The following is a 16329-nucleotide window of genomic DNA, read 5'->3' as shown; positions in this document are numbered from 1 at the left end:
TATGCCTTAGGTCAGGCATGTCTTAGTCCTTAGAGTAACATCCTAATTTTCAGTATTCTAAAGAGGACTTCTGCAGCATATTTACCCAATATACCCAACCCATTGTATCACTTGATCTCTTGTCTGCTGCTTCCGTAAGCATTGATTGTGCATCTATGCAAGATTAAATCCTTCAAAGTTTCCATTGTTTCTCCATTTATCATTTTTCCCTGTTGGTCCCTTTGTGTGGATCTTGGTCTTCTTTACATTGAGTTGTAATCCACACTGAAGGCTGTAATCCTTTATCTTCATCAACAAGTACCTTAAGTCCTCCTTACTTCCAGCAAGCAAGGTTATATCATCTGCATATCATGGTTTGTTAACCCTTCCTCCAATTCTGGTGCCACATTCTTCTTCATATAATCCAGCTTCTCTGATGATTTGTTCAGTAAACAGATTGAATAAATATGGCAAGAGGATGCAACCTTGATGCAGACCTTTTCAGATCTCAATGCATGCAGTATTCCCTTGTTCTGTTTGCACAACTGCCTCTTGATGTATGTACAAGTTCTGCATGAATACAATGAGGTATTCTGGAAATCCCATTCTTCTCAATACTATCCATAGGTTATTTAGATCCACATAGTCTAATGCTTTGACATAGTCAATAAAGCACAAGTAAACATCTTTCTGATATTCTCTACTTTCAGCTGAGATCCATCTGACATCAGCAATGGCATCCTTTGTTCCATGTCTTGTTCTGAATCTGGCCTGAAAATCTGGCAGCTCCCTGTAAATGGATTGCTGCAACCATTTTTTGATTATCTTCAGCAAAATTTTACTAGTATTTCATATCAATGATATTATTCACTATTTTGAGCATTCTGTTGGGTCACCATTCTTTGGAATGTGTACAGATATGAATCTCTTCCAGTCAGTCATTCAAGTATCTGTCTTCAAACTTCCCTGGCATAGACGAGTAAATGCTTCCAGTACTTCATGTGCTATTTGAAACATTTCGATTGGTATTCCATCAATTGCTGGAATGTTGTTATTTACAAATGCTTTCAATGTAGCTTGAACTTCTTCTTATAATAACATTGGTTCTTGCTCATATGCTACCTCCTAAACTGATGGAATGTTAAGTTTGTTTCTAATATAGTGACTCTATGTGTTATGTCATCTTCATTTGATGCTTCCTACTTATCATTCAATATTATGCCCATAGAATCTTTCAGTATTGCTACTCACGGTTTGAGTTCTTTCAGTTTAAGTATGTTGGGTATGTTCTTACTTTTCGGTTTTCTAACTCTTTGTCTTTGGATAGTTCATGATAATATTTAACTCTCTCTTCTTGAGCTGCCCTTTGAAATTTTCTGCTCAAACCTTTCACTTCAACATATTTTCCCCAGTTTTTTAAAGTACTCTACAATTAAGGGTAAGCATCAGAGTTTCTCCTGACATCTTCTTTGATCTTTATTTCCTGTCTTTTTAGTGACCTTTTACTTCATGTATAATGTTCTTGACACATTACATTAGGAAAATATCCTGTACAGACCTCTTTAAAGTGTTCAAAAGCAAGGATATTACTTTGAGGACCAAGTCATACTTAAGCCAAATCATGTGTGTTAGGCAGCATTTCCTATAGAAACAAAACTAGGCCACTTATGATTATACAGGTTTTTATAGCAAAAAAGGAATACAGCAGCAAATGGGTCCACGTGGCAGTACAGACAGCTCAGTCCAACTCAATTTTGTGGAACAGTTAATATACTGAAGGTCCTTCCAGCTCCCACCAGCCACTTGCCCAAGGCCAAGGAAGCAAACAGTAGGAAGATGAGATGTTGAGGTGGAGCAGAGGCCAGTAGTGCAGGGTAGCAAGTAGCAAAGCACCATGGTGTAGATGTAGGGGGATCAAGTGGCTGTGGGGTGGGGTGGCATCTGGAGTGGTGGGAAGATGAGTGGAGTCGGCCCGCAGGCAGCAGACACAGCAAAGTGGGGCAGTGCTAGGTCATGGAACAGTACCACACAGCAACTGGGTCCACCATGGTCCAGAGTTTGGCTCAGCCCACAGGTAGCGTAGCACATGGTTGAGACAGTGCAGCTAGCTCAGGTCTGATCACCAGGGAGAGAGCGGAAGGGGTTTGGCTCAAGGAATCATTTATCTCAGTCACATCTTCAAAAGAGGTCATCAAGCTGGGACCTGATCAACAAGTTAAACTACCTACATCTTCTAATGTATGCCGTGTTGGCAAAAAACAATAACAATAACAACAACAAAAGAACCCAAACAAACCCAAAAATGCTATCACACCATATTTCAATTTCCTCTTTTGCATGTGATTTGGACATTGAATAAGGATGATCAAAGGAAACATGGCAAAGATGTATTTTGCCATGGACTGACAAAACAGGCATGTCTTGAAAGAAGTACAGCCAGAAGGCTATTTAGAGGCAAAGATAACACTTTCTCTCACAAATTTGGGGGCATTGTATTAGGAGAGATTATTCTCTGGACATGGGTAATCATGCTTGGTAAAGTGGAGGGGGGTGTAAAAGAAACCCTGGATGAAAGAGATTGACAGAGTGGCTGAACAGAGGGATCATTGAACAATTGTGAGAATCCCTGAGATCTGAGAAGTGCTTCTTCCTGTTAGGCATAGGGTTGAGATGAGTCAGAACTGACTAGTGGCATCTAATTGCACTGTATTAGATCTCATCAAGTGAAATTATTAGCTTTAACTGCCTAACGCTGGCTGAGAACGCTGGCCCAATCAAGTTGACACAAAACCTTATATCATAATTTCCATCATCTCCACTTTGTACTGAGTAATACTATTGTATACTTCTCCTTGATATTTTCTGCAGATATACTCTACTTGGTTTCAATGTGTTTCATTTGGTGATGTTCCTATGAAGAGTCATCAATGATGTTATTGAAAAGGTTATTTCCAATTATTAGGAATTGGTCTTGCAAAACTCTATCATGTGGTCGCTATTCTTGTTTCTATCACCTCCTGATGAATATCTTCCAACTACTTATCCTCCTTTTTGTCTCTTTCCAGTTACCAATACAGACCAATCTATCTAAACTGTATGCTTGATTAATTTCAGACTGCAGAAGTTGGTAAAAATCTTCAATTTCTTCAATACTAGCTTTAGTGGTAGATGTTTAAATTTTGATAATAGTTGTACTATTTGTTATCTTTGTATAAGTTGTCTTCCTTGTATAAATATAGATGTTGTCCTATCACAGGCTATATTGTACTTCAATAGAGACCATGAGATGTTCTTTTTGATGCTCAATGTGATATAATTCCTCTTGAATTTGTAATTTCTTACAGAGCCAGTGGTCATCAAACTTTTTAAAGAGGGGACCAGTTCACTGTCCCTCAGACACATTGGAGGGCCGGACTATAATTAAAAGAAAAACTATGAACAAATTTCTATGCACATTGAACATATCTTATTTTGAAGTAAAAAACAAACGGGGTAAAACACCTGGCAGGCGGCATAAATGTCCTTGGTGGACCGTATGTGGCCCACGGGCCGTAGTTTGAGGACGCCTGATTATCTGATTCAAATAAGTCAATACCAGTCAGTTCAGCTCACGAATGGCTAGCCTACCAGTTTTTATGCATTCCAGTTCATTTCTGATGACTTATAAATTTCCTATATTTGTATTTCAGATATCCCACATTCCAATTTTTAATGGATGTTTGAAGTGGTTTCTCCTAATTTTGAGTACTTTCCCATCATTAAATGAAGGTTACAACACATTTGTTCCATCTGTATCAATAAGGCCAGTTCTACTTTGTGGAGGCAGCTCTTGCCTAGTGAAATTTGGAGTGCCTTCCAACCTGAGTTGTTCATCTTCTGGTGCTATATCAGATAATATTCTACTGGTATTCATACGATTTTCAGAGGCTACATTTTCAGAAGCGAAGCTCCTTTTCTTTGTTCCTAATCTGTTCTTAGTCTGGAAGACCTGCTGAAACCTTCACCATGGGTGACCTGGCAGTGTTTGAAATACCAATGGCATATCTTCTAACATCAAGCAACACACTAGCCACAATAGTAAAAACAAGCATGTCTGATGGCCACTGTTATCCTTTTATCTCCCTGTATTTGCCTATTCTATATACTTCGGATAAGTGGGATCATATGATTTCCTTACAAGTTATTTCAGTCAGCATACTGTTCTCAATGTTTATTCAAGTGGTAGCATATATCAGAACTTCATTTCTTTTTATGGCTGAAATATATCTTATTTTATAACGCTACCACATTTACTTATCCACATTTGGATAAATTCCACCCTTTGGCTATTACGAATAATGTTGCAATGACATTGGTGTACAAGTATCTCTTTGAATGCCTGCTTTCAAGACTTTTGAAATATACCTGGTAGTGAAATTGATGACTCATAAGATAATTCTATAATTAACCTTTTGAGAAACTGTTTTTCCAGTGGCTATACCATTTTGCATCCACAGCAGCAATGGCAATTTTTTTCTCAGTTTCTCCAAAGATGTGCCAATATTTTATATTTCTCTGATAAAAGTTATCCTCAAAACTTTGAGTTAATTCTGGCTCTAAATAATCCTGTTAGACAGGATAGAACTTCCCCAGAGGATATCCCAAATTTTTACAAAATAGACTTTCACATAATTTTCTGGTAAAATGGCTAATGGGTTTGAATACTAACCTTTTGATTTGCAGTCAAGCATTTAATCACTGGGTGTATTAGTCTGAGTAGACTAGAGAAACAAATCCATTGAAACTCATATGTATATAAGAGAGAGTTTTATATAAAGGGTAATTGTACATTAAAAATGCATCCCAAAATAGTCCAGCCCAAGCCCATAAGTCTGATATTAGCCCATATGTCTGATAATAATCTATACAGTCCTCTTTAGACTCAAGAAACACATGCAATGACAACAAGTGTAGTGGGTAGAAAGTCTTTGGATCCAATGAGGTTTAAAATCTCAGCCCTGGCAGGGGTCTCTACAGGGTTTCTCTGGCTTTAGAGGTCTGATTGCATCAGAGTAGATTCATGTGGCTTCTTCAGCTCAGGAAACTAGTGTAGTTCCATGTGTCTTGTCAGCAGCAATGTTTCCCAGGGACTCCAAGGAGGAGATACCAGATTTCCCAAAATTCTCAGGAGAAGGCTATGCCCACAGAGAGGCTTCATTGGCTATGACCCAATTGACCGACTAGATTCCACCCCTTCATTCTTATCCTCAAATTCACAAATGATTATATAAATACCACACTGGGTAACTAGGGCTCCTATAATCAATTTCAAAACAATGTTGTTGAGTTGATTCAGACTCATAGTGACCCGGTATGTAGGTTTTCTGAGACAATACATCTTCATAGTAGTAGAGCACCTAATTTTACCCCTGTAAAATGGTTACTTGGTTTGAACTGTCCACCTTGAGGTTAGCAGCTATGTTAGGCTGACTTCTGGAGAGAAGGAAAATCAGTGACATATGTGCATGAGCACACACAGGAACACAGAGAAGTGTATGTGAAAATAGAACTAATGTAATTGTAAAAGTGGAGAGTCCAGTTTGGTTCCAAGTCCATGGGTCACATGTTAGACTTGACATTTCACCTGTCTCCTGTAGCTTTAGTATCTGATGAAACCAAAATAGGCAAGAAGATCACAGAATAGATTTGTTACTGGATACGTGAATTAATCCAAGTTTGACAGGTCAAATGTCAGGCCACTAAATAGGATCAGCAAGCATATGATAGGTCATTGGCTCAAGTCCACAGAACCAGCATTTGACATATCAGATAACAGAATCCAGACTCAGCAATAAAAAGCAAGCATTCCCATTTTATAGGAAGTAGGCTAACCCCCAAGGAAACTTCCTTTCATTTGCATCTGGACAAAAGGATTTCACACCAACCAACCTAATCTTCTGTTAGGTCACATCATTGGCAATTATTAGGCCTCACATGCCAATTTGACATGAAATATACAAGAGCTGGCTTACGGTCAACCCTCAGTACAACCAGGGTTCCTATATAATCATCCAAATTGGGATGAAATAGTATCTTACTGTGATTTGACTTGCATTTTCAAAATTCATGATGTGAACATCTTTTCATGTGATTATTAGCTACACACATCCTCTTTGGAGAACTGTTTATACTTTTGCCCATACGAAATTGATTACCTGAAATGTAATAAAAATTAGAAATAAAAATTTATTTACCTATTTTATTTTTTAAAGGATATTTCATTGCATTTTCAGTGAAGGCTTAGATGCAGTTTAGATTCTCTTTCCATAATGTCTACACAAGTTGTCAATTGACATTAGTTACATTCTTCACAATGCAATAGCATTCATTTCTGTTCAGGTTGTCCCATTTTCATTAATCTACTTTCCATTTCCCCATGTCTTCTCATCTTTTCTAAACAATAATTATTGACCATTTGACCTTATATAAGTGATTTTTTAAAGAAGCCTAGTACATACAAATGATTTCCTTTTTTTTTTGTTTATTTGAGCCAAGCTATTACTTAGGTTAAAGTGGGTTGATTTTACTTGACAATTTAAAATTATCTTAGTGTAGTAGTCTCAACTGACTTTTAAGTATGGATTTTTAATGAAGCTTTTGATATTTTACTGAAGCAAAAAATGCGAAAATCTTCACCAATTTGAGTGTAATCTTTGGGCAGGGTCTGTGCTGATCTTTTTTGTACCATTCTGATTTTACTATATGTGTTTCTAAAACTGGTTATATGTGGATTTTTAAAAAGGAATTTGCCATTGTGTTTCATAAATTTTTTTTCTATTTTATCAGTATCCAACTATGTGAAATTAATGAGAACAGTTGGTAAGTGGGCAGAATAGGACTGTGGTGTGTGTACACTCATAATCTTTTTTTTAAATCATTATATTGGGGACTCTTACAGCTCTTGTCATAATGCATAGATATATTATGTCAAGAACATTTGTACATATGTTGCCATCATCATTTTCAAAACATTTTCTTTTCACTCGTAATCAGACGTCCTGCTTTTGGCGGGACAGTCCCGATTTTTAACAATTGTTTCCGCATCCCGCGGCATTTTTAATAAGTCCTGATTTTGGAAAAGAATGCACAAGCTAGGTTATATGGTTTTCAGCTGCCATGTGGCTATTTCACCAGGATATGAGTTTTATCAATGGTGTCCCGCTGGTGTCCCGCTTTACCAATGTTAAAATCTGGTCACCTACACCAAGTGCTGTCTTCCTTCATCCACTTTTATGTTGTCTGTCCCCCTTGGAGTGGGTTATATGTTGATCATAGTGATTGGTTCCATATTTCTCCTCCCAACTTCCCCTTCCTTTTCAGGTGTCACTGCTCTCATTATTGGTCCTAAGAGGGTTATCTGTCCCAGATTCCCTGTGTTGTGAGCTCTTATCCGTAGCAGTGTACATGCTCTGGTTTAGCCGACTTGTAAGGTAGAATTGGGGTCATGATAGTGAGGGGGAAGGAAGCATTAAAGAACTAGAGGAAAATTGTATGTTTCATCAATGCCATACTGCATTATGACTGGCTCGTCTCTTCCTTGTGACCCTTCTGAGAGGGGATGTCCAATTGTCTACAGATGGGTTTTTGGTCTCCACTCTGCACACCGCCTCATTCATATTGATATAATTTTTTGTTCTGGGTCTTCGATGCCTGATCCCTGATCCCATCGACACCTCATGATCACAGAGATGGGTGTACTTTTTATATGTAGGTTTTGTTGCTTCTCAATTAGGTGTCCACTTATCTTCAAGCCTTTAAGACCCCAGATGCTTTATCTTTTGATAGTCAGACACCATCAGCTTTCTTCACCACATTTGCTTATGCACCCATTGTGTCTTTAGCCATCTTGTTGGGAAGGTGAGCATTACAAAGTGTTCTTGCATTGAGGGAGTACTTGTGTAGAGGCCCAATATCCATCTACTACCTTAATACTTAACATTTAAATATATATACATAGATCTATTTCCCTATCATTGTATATAAATATATTTACATATATACATGCCTCTATTTAGACCTTTAGAAATATCCTTTGACTCCTAGTTTTTTCCTCTATTTCCTTTTACTTTTCTCTCATCCCACTATCATGTTTCAGGTTTCAGGTTTCAGGTTTCAGGTTTCAGTAATTCCTCTCAGCTACATTGCTCTTGATCAAGCCCCACCAGGCATCCTACATCCTCCTCCCTGTGTATTTTACATCACTTGTTCCTTTGTCCTTAGGATTGTTGACACACCCCTTCCTTTTTCCACCTCCCCCTCTTCTATGTCCCCTCTCCTGAAACAGTTGTTCCTGTTCATTTCACCACCAGATTGTTTATTCTGCCTATCTTATCCGTCTAGACAGACATGCAAAAACAACAATAAGCACAAAACCAAAATAAAACAAACAGCAAAAAGCAAAACAAAACAAAACAAAAAACCCTCAAGCAAACAAACAACAAAAAAGAAAACCCTATAAATAGTTCCAGGTCTGATTTGTTGTTTTTTATGAGGGTTTTCCGGTTGAGTTTTGATGGGGTGCCATGCTCTGGCCCCAAAGTCTATTTCTGGTATTCCCCGGGGACTTAAATGCTTTGCTCCCCTTACTGCTCTGCAGGCCCTTCATGTTTCTCCCTGGTGTGGTGGGGTCAGATTGGGCTCACTTCCTGCATTGTGTCTCCAGTCTTGTGCCCCTTAGCGCTCGGGGTCAGTGAGGGATATTGTGTCTCATAGTGGGGCTAGCCCTATGGTTCTCTCTGTACATTGACTGTTCAGAGCAGGAATATCATCTTTGTGGTTTGGTGGGCCAGAATATGTTCCATTTTCCTTCCTTCTTTGCTTGCTCCTGTGTGCTCTGCTCAGACATGCCCCTCTCCCTGAACCGTAGCTTCAGTGCTAAACTAATTTTTCTTTCTGTTTTTTTTCTTTCTTTCCGTTTTTTTTTGCTTCATATAAGTAAAGACTGATTGTTTTCTTCGAAATAGCTTTTCACCAGTTGTTAAGATCCCAGACTCTATTCAATAAACTAAGCTAATTGTTATGTCGATTAACCAAAGCATTTGAACCTGTTTTTAAACTTAGAAAACCAATCTCGAGAGGTATAATGCAAATATATGCATACACATATTCACACACATTCTGGCATATGAATATACACAAGTAACCCTGGGGGAGTAGAGGGTTAAATATTGGGCTGCTAACAACAAAATCAACACTTCAAATCCACTAGCCACTTCATAAGAGAAAGATGAAACTTTCTACTTCTCTAAAGATTTATAGCATTAGAAAACCTATGAAATGTTTATAAAAGTATATATATATCTTCTGGTTGTTGTTACTGTTGCCAAATTATATGTGCTACAGTGATTGCCAAAAGATCCTTTTTTCTTATGTACATCTTGGTAAAATTGTTTACTTTTGTTAAGTTGTGCGCATATCACATTCACTTGGTGTTGTTACCATCACCAAACACACCAGTATGTATAATCTAAAGAGAAACTCATTTCTCCAATCTGCCCCAATCCCTAGAAGTCACTAATAAATATTAGTTTTTATGTTTATCTTTTCATGTTATTTCTTAAAAGTGAAAATGTATAATACTTCCTTTTGGTGATTGACTTATTTTGCTCCACACAAGATTCATCCATGTTGCAAGATGTTTTAGAAGGATATTTTTCTTTATCTCTGAGTAGCGTTTTATTGATATATGTACTACACATTATTTATCCATTCATCTAATGATGGACACTTAGATAATTTTTATATTTTTGCTGATATGAATAGTATGGCAATAAACATAGGTGTGTATATGCATGTGTTTTTCTCACTCCAATATACCTATAAAAAAAAAACTCACTCCATTGTATCAATTTTAACTCATAGTGAACCTGTAGGAGAGAGTAGAATTGCTCTCCTGACAGGGGAAGCCAGCCCCTAACACATCATTACTGGTCCAGTAGGTGCAATTGTACATCAATAATAAGTCAAGATTATAGCAAAGTTACAGAGAGCATGAGAGATAGAAGAGAAATATTGAAATAAATGGAGTCAGAAACAATTCATAGTAGCATGCTCACCTCAGCCCCCCTTGGTGGTCCACGTGGAGAGAGAGAGAGCTCTTTAATGCTTGCCCAGGGTTTTATATTCTCTGGAGACCTGCAAGCCCCCTAATTACAGGTAAGGACGTACGTCACAGGAAGGGGCTGTGCTATAGGTAATACAGTAATGAGAGGGGGTGGTCTAGGGAACTACACGCAATAGGAAGAGGAGGGATTGGGGGTATACATGTGACAAGATGGGCAGATCCTAGATTTAGGATGGCAACCTAACCTTGACCTGTTTTCTGGACCTTCATAGGAACCATAAACAGTAGGGTGTAAACCCCACCTACAGGAACCAAGCTAATGGTCCCAAGCTTCAGTGAGAAGTAATCTGTTGTCTCCAGCAGCAGGGAGCAGGCCCACCCCTGTGGTGTGGGGAGACAGCAGTCTGGCAGGGACTGCCTTCAGGGAAGATGTCTATAAGCATCTGACCTCCCCCCACACTCCCCAGGGTTTGTAAAGCACCAAATTTTTATGGGAGCAGAAAATTTCAGCTATGAAGTGCTGGTGAGTTCAAAATGCTGACCTTTGGTTAATACCTTACAATAAAACCAATTAAGTGGTTAGAGCTCCTGTATATACTGAGAAGTAGAATTTCTGGGTGGCATAGCAGGTTATGAGTAGGGTCAAAGAAAGATTAAGCTGTCTTCTCCCATAAATATTTACATTCCCCCAAACCTAAAGGGGCATGTCTACTCTGTGTTAATGGGTCACTATGAGTTAATTGAAGCCATGGCAGTGGGTTTGGTTGGGGGTGGAGGGTTATTTGTTTTTATTTTATGACAACATTTTCTCTAGTAGTTGGAGGAATTTCCAGACTGTTTGATAGATTTTGCATTCCCACAAACAGTCGGTGAGAATTCTAATTTTTCCAAATCCCTTCAAACCTTTGTTCTTTTCCATTTTAAAGTTTATTTTCATCCTAACTGTTCCTGGTGGGAGTGAAATGCTTATACCTGGTTGCTTTTGATTTGCATTTATCTGATGGCTAATAACATTGATAATCTTTATATGTGTCTGTCAACTATTGAAATATCCTTTGTTGGAGTGTTTGCTCATGTACTTTATTAAGTTATTTATTATACCTTTTCCCAGTTTTAATTGGGTTGCATGTGTGTGTGGTGTTTGTGGTGGTTGTGGTTATTCCATCAATTAGCTTTAACCTGTGTCTTTACAATTAAACTGCACTTCTGTGGAAACATTTAGTTGGATCTTAGTTAGTAGCTTTGTATTATTTTGATTTTTATTCTAAACTAGGCATTTTAATAGTTATCAACACCAACTAGACATATTTACTCCATGGTTTTGTTGCACATAAATCTCTGGATTTTCTTAGGAATTAAAGATGCTGTCAGATAAGCCAAGAAATAATTTGTTTTCTCACCTACTGCACATCCCTGGTGGTATCGTGTATAAACAATGGACTGTGATTTGAAAGATCACCAACAGTGAAAGCACAAGCCACTCCTTGAGAGAAAGACCTGCGGCTTTCTACTCCAATGTGGTTACAGTCTCAGAAAATCACAGGGGCATTTCTATCCTGTTCAAAAGGGTTACCATGAGTCAACATTGACATGATGGCAGCAAGTTGAAGGGCTCTTTTTGTGTGTCATAATCATATGATACTAATTAATTGGAATCCAAGGAGTTGTTGATCATATGCGGGCCCTTCTCTCACTGGTTCTGAAGATTTGGGTCTTGGCAGATTCTTGACTCATTAAAGCAATGGTAGAACTTCCAAACAGGGATTTCATGTTCAAATGCTGTACCACTGAAGCTGTCTAGGACCAAGTATCCTCAGTTTTTCTGTGTGAAACAAACCCTTTAGGCTACTTGCACACAAAATGTGGAGCCTATACTGGCTTCCTCGGTTTCAAGTGATGGACACTGTAGCACACGTGTTCCCAGAGGCTCATACAGGATTAGGAACCTGGGAGAATCATGTTAAAAACAGTGTTTAGGAAGTCGATTCTCTTTCTGGGATATAGTATTTGGGAAACTGGATAATTGGAAAAATAGTGTTACTTCCAAACCTAGTTCGGTCATCTCAGACTTCAGAATAAAGATGATTAGCAAAATATATGTGCTTCATATGGACAACAGTGGGGAAAATTTAGCTAGACCCTACATTTGTTTCACAGCTGCAACTAAATACTCTACTGTTATTTTCTCTCATGAGAAGAATTTATCTACATGGCCACACAGAGAATTGACCCAAAAAGATAGCACCTTCTTTTCCTACTGTGCATTCTATTTTCATTAAGACTCCATATACCTCATTTCATGATTTTTCAATTGCCTTGACATTTCTCAGAGGCAGATCACATGGATTGCATTTTGTCTTCTCCCTTAGATAAAGGAGGAAACTAACATGTGGAGACTAACAAATTACCTTTTTCAAAATATAAAAACAAACTGTAATATCTCAACATGATTCAAGTGATATGAGGGAAAAGCCCAATATAACCTATTGCTTAGTTCAGTTACTGCATTCATCTCACTATCAAAACAATCACGTGTTCATAGAATAAAACTTTGGTGAACATGGGCTCATATTTTGAAATAAATTCACACATTTCTTAGAAAAGCATTCCCTCAGAGTTACTAGTGAAGAAACTTGTTTGAATAAATTAAATGCTAAGAAATCATCCCGAGTGAGGTCCAGGTAGGATGGCAGGGGCCAGACCAAGTCCAAGTATACATATGGCAGCCAACTAAAAAGGGGGCGGGGAGGGAGGAAAAGGGAAAGAAAAAAAAAGTGTGGTGGGGGAATAGGACACTGAGCCACCCAAAGGGAGGGTATTGTTTGTGCCTCCACAGGGACCGAGGGACCAGATAATAAGCCACTGCCAGATGAATGCAGTGTGCCAAGAAGGAGTGGGGAGCCAGTATAGGGGCCTGAGGGCTTGGCCCCATATCAGCTATGTGGAAAACTGTCCTTTCTGTCAGAAGAATTTACTTGAGAGGATGGCACTGAAGCTGCAGCTAGGAGAGAGGAGTATGTCTGATGAGACCAAATGGGAGCAAATGAAGGGGGAGGAAGAGAGTGGAGCACATCCTGGCCCATCAGGCCGGGAGGATGATATCCCCGCTCTGAACAGCCAGTGCACAGAGTGGACAATATGGTTGATCCCATTACGAAACAAGCTGTCCCTTGATGGCCCAGGGCCCTAAGGGGGACAACACTGGAGACTCACTGTTGGGTTGGCCCAGACTGACCCTGTGACACTGAGGCAAACCACTAAAACCATGTGGCAAACCAACTGTGGGAACAGCGCAGGGAGCCCCTGAGAGAGTACAAAGGACAGACCCTGGGGCCAGAGCATGGTACCCCATCGGACCTGACTGAAGGACACGCCTAGAGATAAAAAATCAGACCGTGATCTATTTACAGGTTTTTCTTTCTTTTAAATTTTTTTTCTTTTAATTAATTTATTTTTCTATGGGTAATTGGATTTCTTTTTTGTTTTCATCGCTGTGTTCATTGCCTGTCTTGCTATGGCTTGATTTTTGGTCTATATTATTATCTCTGCAGATCTATCTAGAAAAGGTAGGCTGGACGAATTGTCTGGAGGAGAAAACAATGGGATCAATGGTTCCAGGGGGACACGGGAGAGGGGGATGCGGGAGTAAGGAGGTGGTGCTGACCAACCCAGGGACAGGGGAGTAACAAGTGATCCAAAGTCAGTGGCAAGGAGGGTGTGAGAGGCCTGGTAGGGATCCAGAAAGGGCAATGTGACCGAAAGAAGTTACTGAAACCCAAATGAAGGCTGAGCATGATAAATGGGACAAGAGGAACATAAAAGGAAATAGAGGAAAGAACTAGGTGATAAAGGCTATTTATAGAGGTCTAAAGACTGGAATGTACATATGTAAATATATTTATATAAGAGTTCGGGGAAACAGATCAACATGCATATTCTTATAGGTTTAGTATTAAGGCAACAGATGGACATTGGGCCTCCACTCAAGCACTTACTCAATGCAAGAACACATTGTTCTATTAAATTGGCATTCCAGGATGCACACCTTCCTGACACGATTGTTGAAGAAAAATGTGTGCATGAACAAACGTGGTGAAGAAAGCTGATGGTGCACAGCTATCAAAAGATATAGCATCTGGGGTCTAAAGGCTTGAAGATAAACAAGAGGCCATCTAGCTGAGAAGCATCAAAGCCCACATGGAAGAAGCACACCAGCCTGTCTGACCACAGGTGTAGAAGTGACCAGTTATCAGACATCAAAGAGCTAAAAACCGTATCAGTGGGTGCCCACCTCCCTGATATGATCACTGAGGACAAACGTGTTCATAAGCAAATGTGGTGAAGAAAGCTGATGGTGCTCGGCTATCAAAAGATATAGTGTCTGGGGCCTTAAAGGCTTGAAGCTAAACAAGCAGTCATGTAGCCCAAAAGCAACAAAGCCCACTTGGAAGAAGAATACCACTCTGTGTAACCATGAACTGTCAAAGGGTTCAGGTATCAAGCATCAAAGAACAAAAAAATCATATCATTGTAAATGTGGGTGAGTGCAGAGTGGAGACTCAAAGCCCATCGGTAGGCAACTGGCCACCCCATTACTGAAGGGTTGTGTGGAGGAGATGAGCCAGTGAGGGTGCAGGGTAGCGAAGATGAAACATACAACTTTCCACTAGTTCTTAAATACTTCCTCCCCCCTACCCCACACTATCATGATCCCAATTCTACCTTACAAATCTGGCTAGACCAGAGGATGTGCATTGGTACAGATAGCAACTGGAAACACAGGGAATCCAAGACAGATGACTTCTTCAGGATAAGTGTTGAGAGTGGTGATGCCTGGAGGGTGCAGGGAAGTGGGGTAGAAAGGGGGAACTGACTACAAGAATCTACATATAGCCTCCTCCCTGGGGAATGGACAGCAGAGAAGAGGGCGGGGGTGGGGGGAGACATCGCACAGTGTAACATATAATAAAATAATAATAATTTATGAAGTATGAAGGGTTCATGAGGGAGGGTGGTGGGGAGGGAGGGGCTCAAGTAGAAGGCAAATGTTTTGAGAATGATGACGGCAACAAATGTACATATGTGCTTGACACAATGGATGTGTGTATGGATTGTGATAAGAATTGTATGAGCCCCCAAGAAAATGATTTAAAATAACCAAAATAAACCAACAACCCGGGTATTATAAATGGTCAAGAAAAGTTATTCACACTAAAATAAGGTTTTTTTAAAAACATTTTATTAGGGACTCATACAACTCTTATCATAATCCATGCATACATCAATTGTGTAAAGCACATCTGTACATTCTTTGCCCTCATCATTTTCAAAATATTTGCTCTCCACTTAAACCCTTTGCATAAAGTCCTTTATTCCCCTCCCTCCCCACTCCCCACTCCCTCATGAACCCTTGATAATTTATAAATTATTATTTTGTCATATCTTGCCCTATCCGGTGTCTCCCTTCACCCCTTTTCTGTTGTCCAACCCCCAGGGAGGAGGTCACATGTAGATCCTTGTAATCAGTTCCCTCTTTCGAACCCACTCACCCTCTACCCTCCCAGTATCGCCCCTCACACCCCTGGTCCTGAAGGTATCATATGCCCTGGATTCCCTGTGCCTCCAGCTCTTATCTGTACCAGTGTACATCCTCTGCTCTATCCAGAATAGCAAGGTAGAATTCAGATCATAGTAGTTGGGGGGGGTGAGGTGGGGAGAAAGCATTTAGGAACTGGAGGAAAGCTGTATTCTTCATCAGTGCTACATCACACCCTGACTGACTCATCTCCTCCCCTGGACCCTTCTGGGAGGGGATCTCCAGCGGCTGACAAATAGGCTTTGGGTCTACACTCTGCACTTCGCCATTCATTCACTATGGTAAGATTTTTTTTTTTTCTGATGATGCCTTATACCTGATCCTTTTGAGAGTTCGTGGTCGCACAGGCTGGTGTGCTTCTTCCATGTGGACTTTGTTGCTTCTGAGCTAGATGGCCGCTTATTTACCTTCAAGCCTTTAACACCCCAGACATTATCTCTTTTGATAGCTGGGCACGATAAGCTTTCTTTGCCACATTTGCTTATGCGCACATTTGTTCTCGGCGATCATATCATGGAGGTGTGCACCGAATGATATGATTTTTTTGTTCTTTGATGCCTGATAACTGATCCCTTCGGAACTATGTGATCATACAGGCTGGTGTGTTCTTCCATGTGGGCTTTGTTGCTTCTGAGCTAGATGGTCGCTTGTT

At 39.7% G+C, this 16329-nt stretch overlaps 1 pseudogene; it reads right to left on the bottom strand.

Annotated features, from left to right (window-relative positions):
* Positions 1-6634: 6634 nt before the first annotated feature.
* On the bottom strand, positions 6635-6735 carry LOC142436889 (U6 spliceosomal RNA; annotated as a pseudogene).
* Between the last annotated feature and the right edge of the window lie 9594 nt (positions 6736-16329).

This window comes from Tenrec ecaudatus, unplaced genomic scaffold, assembly GCF_050624435.1.
Source record: "Tenrec ecaudatus isolate mTenEca1 unplaced genomic scaffold, mTenEca1.hap1 Scaffold_760, whole genome shotgun sequence".
NCBI classification, from domain to species: Eukaryota; Metazoa; Chordata; class Mammalia; order Afrosoricida; family Tenrecidae; genus Tenrec; species Tenrec ecaudatus.
Note: the sequence above shows the minus strand (reverse complement) of the source record. Positions and strands in the feature narration are given on the sequence as shown.